Source organism: Trichosurus vulpecula, chromosome 1 (genome assembly GCF_011100635.1).
Source record: "Trichosurus vulpecula isolate mTriVul1 chromosome 1, mTriVul1.pri, whole genome shotgun sequence".
Lineage (NCBI taxonomy): Eukaryota > Metazoa > Chordata > Mammalia > Diprotodontia > Phalangeridae > Trichosurus > Trichosurus vulpecula.
In genome coordinates, this window is record NC_050573.1 from 219,916,618 (window position 1) to 219,923,521 (window position 6,904).

The 6,904-nt window shown below is 38.6% G+C and overlaps 1 pseudogene; it reads right to left on the reverse strand.

The window, feature by feature from the left end:
* Window positions 1–215: 215 nt before the first annotated feature.
* LOC118834504 lies at window positions 216–1,204 on the reverse strand (annotated as a pseudogene).
* Between the last annotated feature and the right edge of the window lie 5,700 nt (window positions 1,205–6,904).

The following is a 6,904-nucleotide window of genomic DNA, read 5'->3' on the forward strand; positions in this document are numbered from 1 at the left end:
CTTTACTTTCTTTTTGCACTAAATGTGGTGACTTTATTGATAGTACAAAATACAGGACTCTAGGCTTCTCTTCCTTACTACACAGGTGCTTTGGGGCAAGGATGTGAATGGGATATGGGATCCCCAGTACCAGAATGTAGGTTAGGAATGTAGGTTCCTCAGTGGTGGATCTTCATTTTTTGGCTAGGGATGAAGGTTCATGGCTTTTTACTTTACTACTTGGAAGCCATGTAGACCATGAGGTCTACTACATGGTTGCTATACCAAGTAATGATCTTGACAAAATGGTCATGGAAGACCACTGGCATCAAACTTAGAAGAGTAAGTGTTGCTGTTAAAGTAACAGGATACAACCTGGAGCCCTGTGTAGTCCAAGATTCCCTTCAAGGTCCCTCTGATGCTTGCTTCACCACTGTTTGATATCATTATATTTGGTAGGCTTCTCCAGGCAGCAGGTCAGATTTATAACAGATACATTGGGAACAGGAACATGGAAGGCCATGCCTGTGAGCTTCCCATTGAGCTCAGGTTTGACCTTGCCTACAGCCTTATCAGCACCAGTGGAAGCAGGGATGATGTTTTGGGCAGCACCATTCCCATCATGCCACAGCTTACCAGAGGGGCCTACTACTATTATCTACTATTTTCTGGGTAGCAATAATGTCATGGCCTGTAGTCATGAGTCTTTCCACAATGTCAAAGTTGTCATGAATGGGGGGCAAGCTGTTGGTACTGCAGGAAGCATTACTGACAATCTTAACAGAATTATCATATTTCTCATAGTTCACTCCCATCACAAACTTTGGGGCATCGGCAGAAGAGGCAGAGATGATGATCTGCTTGGTTCCACCCTTCAAGTGAGCCCCAGCCTTTTCCGTGGTAGTAAAGACTTCAGTGTACTCTACAATATACTCGTCTCCAGCAGGTCCCAATTTAATATTGGTGGGATCCCTAGGACTTCCTACTAAGTCTGGTAATCTGAGTCAACTCTAGCATCTAGAAGATGGTAATGGATTTTCTATTGATCACCAGCTTCCCATTTTCAGCCTTGATAGTGCTCTTGAACCTGAAACATATAAACCGTGGAGTTGAGATCAATGGAGGGATCATTGATGGCCAAGATGTCTAGTCTACCTGAGGTGAATGCAACCCTGGTCACCAGGAACCCAATATGGCCAAATCCATTGACTCCAAACCTCTGCATCTTGTTTCAGAGATGTGACTGAAGCAGCAAGATCTGGTACCAAGCTTGGGAGAAAAGCCCTGTACTTTACTTTTGATGTAATTAAATGCTGCCTTCTTAGGGATGGATGAACTATACTACTGGTAAAGCCTGTGGGGTTCTAGTTTTTCATTTGGCAGTTTCTGAATTTCCCCATCATTTTCATCAAACCAGTCTTTATGTTTGTGAGTTTTCTGTCCCAGATGAGCAAATACAGTGCTATCCACCTATTGCAACAATTTGGCTAGCAGCTGCTGCGAGGGTGAAACACCAACATAAGCCCAACAATAAGAACACTGCCAGTGCAGGTTCTTTTGGTCTGCTTTACTAAGGAAAGCAACACTAAGGTGTTAATAATCTTACTTCAATCCAACATATACATATAAACTCACTTAGTTCAGGAGGAAAAGCCAGCAACCTGAACTTCAGAGAAAGTACAAACAAGCTACAAACATACCTAATATAAATAGACCAAATAACAATTCATAGTTACCAAAAAACCAGAAATATCTGGGTTGACAAGACAGGAGGCTCTTAGAGTGGCTGTCCAGAGTCCCTCACCGACACTCCTCCAGGAGTGGGGCCCTCTATCAAATACCTCTGTTCACTCTTTTTATATACTCTTTAGACATCATCAAATGTCATCTGAGAAAACAGTTGCTCATAGTTGCATATTATTGGATCTGGTCTTAGCAACTCCCCTTAGGACCCTGAGGGCTTTATGCCCACATCAGCTTAGCACCTAGTAATTAGGGGTTTGGGCCTGGGGCTTTGCACCTAGTAAGGCTCAATCAAAGACACTTAATTAATTTAGCATTCTAAAACAGTTTTAAAAAAGTCCCAACTTAATATTACAACACCAAATCTTGGAAGTTGCCCACTCCTTTTCTGCTGCACTGTTGTCAACTGTGTTAGCTCAGCTTTTTCTCCAAGTTAGGAATGAAGTGTTCAGTCTCAGAGAAGAGCTCTAATCTGTTGACAATAATTCCTCTGGTAGTCATTTTTGCTTCAGGGTTGCTGCTTTTTTTGAATGTGAATATTTAGCTTGAAGAGGATAAGTCTATGATCAGTTTAGCACTCTGTACCACACATTGCCTTGGTCACTCTCACATCCTGTCTGTCTCTTCTCCTTACAATCACATAGTCTATTAAATGCCAATGTTTCCTGTGAGGGTAAACTCATGAAGTTTTATTCCATTTAGGTAAACTGAAGTAAGTATTGGTGATGAGAAGATTTTGAGATCCACAAGTATTCGGTAGTAAGTGACAATTGCTGTTGCTGTTTCCAACTTTATTCCTCCCTAGTACTTCCTGCTTAGTTTGGTAACCTGAGTCAACTCTAGCATTAAAGTCACTCAGAATTTTAAGCTTGTCCTCTTTCGACACATTGGTGATAAGGGCCTTCAGGTCTTCATAAAATTTTTCTTTGGACTCATAAGAGTTCATCACAGTAGAAGCATAGGCATTGATGATGGTGGTGTGGCACTTTCCTGAATGGTAATAACATTGGCATGAGCCTGTCATTTACTCCTTTTGGTAAGCATACAAGCTTTTTTACTAGATTAATTTTGATTGCAAAACCTCTGCCAGTTTCATGGTGCTCCCCTTCACTGTAGTCACTTCAGAAAAATGTGTATCCAGCTCTGACTTCTCTAAGATGGCCTTCATTTGCCAGCTCTGTTTCACTCAGGACTGTCATTTGGATGACATACCCACTGAGTTCCCTTGAAACAAGAGATGTTGGTCTTTCAGGACTATTGGATTTTGTGCTGTTTCTAAGTTTGTACACATTCCATGTGTAAATAGTGAATGGAAAATCATCTTTGCACTAGTTTTGTACATGTTTTGTGTGTTTTGATTACACTTCACAATTATGTGATCCTCACAATAACCCTGGGAGCTGGGTGCTATTGTTATTCTCCTTTTATATTAGGAAACTGAGGTAAACAGAAGTGAAGTAACTTCCTTAAGGTTACAGTTAATAAATTTCTGGGACAGAACTTTACCTCAGGTCTTCCTGATCTGTGCATTTTCCAGCTTATTGCTTCAATACTAAATAGCAAATGTGATTTGTATTAAGTTCTGATTTACCACAGTTATCCTTAAAGGTGAATATCTCATTATAAATGAGATCACAGTATATTTTAGTTTCAGAATAAAATTTCAACCAAGCCAAATCTGGATTTATAATCACTAATGGTAACATTTAAATCTTAATTTTCACAAAGACCCATTATTTTCAATTAGCTGGTGCTCAAAAAATTCACAGTGGCCCTCCTAGCTCCTAATAACTTTTTCTTCATTTCTTTTTAAATCACATTTTAATTCCTTTGTCTTCTTAATCTAGCCCACCTGTCCCGAAAGATTTTCAGTCGTAACTTCAGAAAGGTCAAAAAAGACAGATCACATGGGCAGGAAAAGCTACTTACTAAAAAAAGAAAAATGATGCTATCCTAAAATGATGCAATGCTGCAAACATATTTGTACATTTTACATATCATGAAGAATAACCAAATAAAGTTTCTCCTATCCTTCTTATTTCGATGAGATCAAAATCTCTTTCCCAAAACTCCAAAATCCTTTACTTTCAAACCCTTCATTCATGTTCAATATAGACAAATGACAGCTTTCTTTAATTTTTCTACATGTTGTCCTCTCATTTCCACTTGCTTAAATTTTATTTTTTGCTGTCTTTTTATATTCTTCTAGTGGACTTTGATTCAAGGGCTTCAAAACTGCATTTTTCTTTTTTTCTTTCCATATTTTTGATCTGATGCTTCTCTTGCTCCCTTCTACTTACTTAATTTCTCTAGTTTGATTTCCTACTTTTATCCCAGGTTATGTATAGAACTAATCTTTACCCCACTAAATTTTTTCCTTTATAATTTTAGCACAAGTTTTTATTAAAAAAACAATAAATTGCCAGACTGCTGTCTTTGGGGTTCTTAAAAGCTTACAAAAACATGGTCTATTCCAATACCTTTTATTGATTTTACCACCAGTTTATTGAAACAATTGAGTTTTCTTATATTATTCACAGAAAAAATACAATGATAACACAAAACATTCTTCCAAATTAAATTTTACTTAATTTTAAGTTGCTTTTTGATTTAACCAAGCTTCTCTCTTTTCATGGTCAAGAAAGAGTTCATAATAAGATGTTCTTAAGTACCAGATAAATTTAAACTACAAGTTGAAAAATGATTTTTTTCTCATTCTTTTGCATCTTTATTGATACTATTTTCAAACTAGTTCCATTTCTTTTTCCTTAATCAGTGAAATCATCTTTCTTCCTTCTGCTAAAGCCATAAATTGATCTCTTTCCATGGATAAGAGATCTAAGCACTGTTTCTGGGTAATTTTCATGGAGCTTTATTCTTATTTTTTTCTTAAAACAAATGCACAGAGTGGTACTTCAAAACTCATTAAAACATTTCAGTATTTATAGAAACATTCAACCCATAATTTGGAAATTTATAGTAAAGAAAACAAATTTAGTCTCTAATTAATTTTACAGTGCTCTTCAGACTGGGAACAAAGATTCCTTTTTTTTAGCCTGTGTCTCTTGTCTGTCTCCCCAACTTGGCTAGAATTAGCAAAGCAGGCAGAGACTTTCTTTCTGAAGACTTAAAAAAATTCCTCAGGAAGCTTTTTACTTCTTACATTCTTTTTCCTTTTCCTGATAGAGGCACATAAAAACAGACAATATCACAAGAGAGACATATAGAAGAAAGTTTAGTGAAAAAAAATTATGCTCAATTTTCTAAAAGCAATCTCAAAGCCTTTAATTTGCAGTATTTGAAAGCCCCTTCTTTAGCCCAAATTTTGGACCAATTGAAATATACACACATATGTACACATATGTGTATATACATATAGATAGATATTCCAGATAGGATAGATATTCCAGATAGATATCCTGAATAATTTGACAGCTCTATTCTTAGTCATTCCTTTCTGAATGGGAAGTCTCCCCTATTCCCAGGCCAAACTTCTCTAAGGAAGTATCTGTCAGTTTACACAGGGATCACTCACTTAATTATTTGGATGCTTGTTCAGAAGGATGTGGAGGTCTGGGAACAGGAGGTCCTTCACTGAGGAAGACCATTGGTAGAAATCTTACCCGAGTACTCAGAGTGTTCTTTCAGCTAAGGTCCCATCATCACACAGAGCCTCATATTCTCAATCCCTTCCTGGTCACCAAAACTGTTATGGTGGAATAAAGACACCAAGTAATGCCATCTAAGCAGTGATTTATTTACCTAGGGTTAGGAAAAAAACTGGGTCAAAGGCTATCAGCAGGCAAGGACCAAGAAGCCTTGTTTCTCACAGTTGATATATACTTAGGAGGGAGTGAAATATAAGAAACAGGATTATAGGGATTGAGACATCTGGTTTCTCATTAATGGTGGAAATTTCTCACTAAGGTGAGGGAGAGTGGTATTCTTGTGGCATTTTTTAGTCAGATCATAATGGGGAAGAAGAGTAATTTTGTGAAATCTAAATCAAGTGACTTACGTGGAGTTGAAACTTAACTTCACAAAATGGTGGATGAAAGCAAAATGGAGTCACTAATGCAAAATTTTAATGTAACAGTGGGTAAAATCATCAGACATACACTCTAGGAAGACCACTTTGATAGGTGAGTTGAGGATGGATTTCAATGGGGGAGGGAAGTAGACTTGTGTCAGGGAAACCAACCAGCAGGTTACTGCTATAAACCAGGAATTAGGAGATGAAGGCCTGCATCAGGGTGTGGGTAGTGTCAAAATAGAGGAGATATATGTGAGAGACTATATAAACATAAAAAGGAACAGGACTTAGCAATAGATTGAATATGGGGGTGGTAAGAGAGATAAAGAAGTCAAGGGGGGAGTGGGGAGCCAAGATGGAGGAGTAAAGGCAGGGACTCATCTTAGCTCTCCCCCAAACCCTTCCAATTACCTTTAAAAACATTACTCTAAACAAATTCTAGACCAGCAGAACCTACAAAAAGATGGAGTGAAACAAATTTCCAACTTAAGACAATTTAGAAGGTTGGCAGGAAAGATCTGTTGCACCAGAGTGAGAAAGAAGTTCAGTCCAGCTTAGGCCATACTGAAACAGCCCCACAGGTCTTGGGGAGCAACTGAATCAGCATCAGCAGCTGTTGTTTCTGGAGTTCTTAGCCCACACACAGTAACTGGTCAGAAGGAGATTAAAGGGGTCTTTTTGCTAGCATTGAGACAGGACTCTGTTGCTTTGCCCGTACTTGGATCCAGGTCACAGTCCCGGGTAGCAGTCCCAGGGCAAGGAGGAGCTTGTGGCCACAGTGGAGGGGGGACCCTTCTAACAGCTCCAGGGCAGAAAAGAGGTCTTGTGGTTGCTCATAGACCAAAGCACAAGCCAGGAGAGTAGAAAACACCTGTCCTGAGATCATAACACCTTGGAAGAACTGAAAACTTACAGATCCCTAGAAGTATCTCTGAAAACAACTTCACAAAACCCCTGAAGATTGTAACAGTGTGCCCTCCACCCGAGAATCAGAGTCCTACTTTAACAAAGTCTTAAAAGTCAGATATTAGGCTGAGAATATGAGCAAACAATGGTGGAGGGGGAACCTCTGGCTATAGAAGATTACTGTGGTGACAAGAAAGATCAAAATGCACACTCAGAAGAAGAGAACAAAGTCAAAGCTCCTAC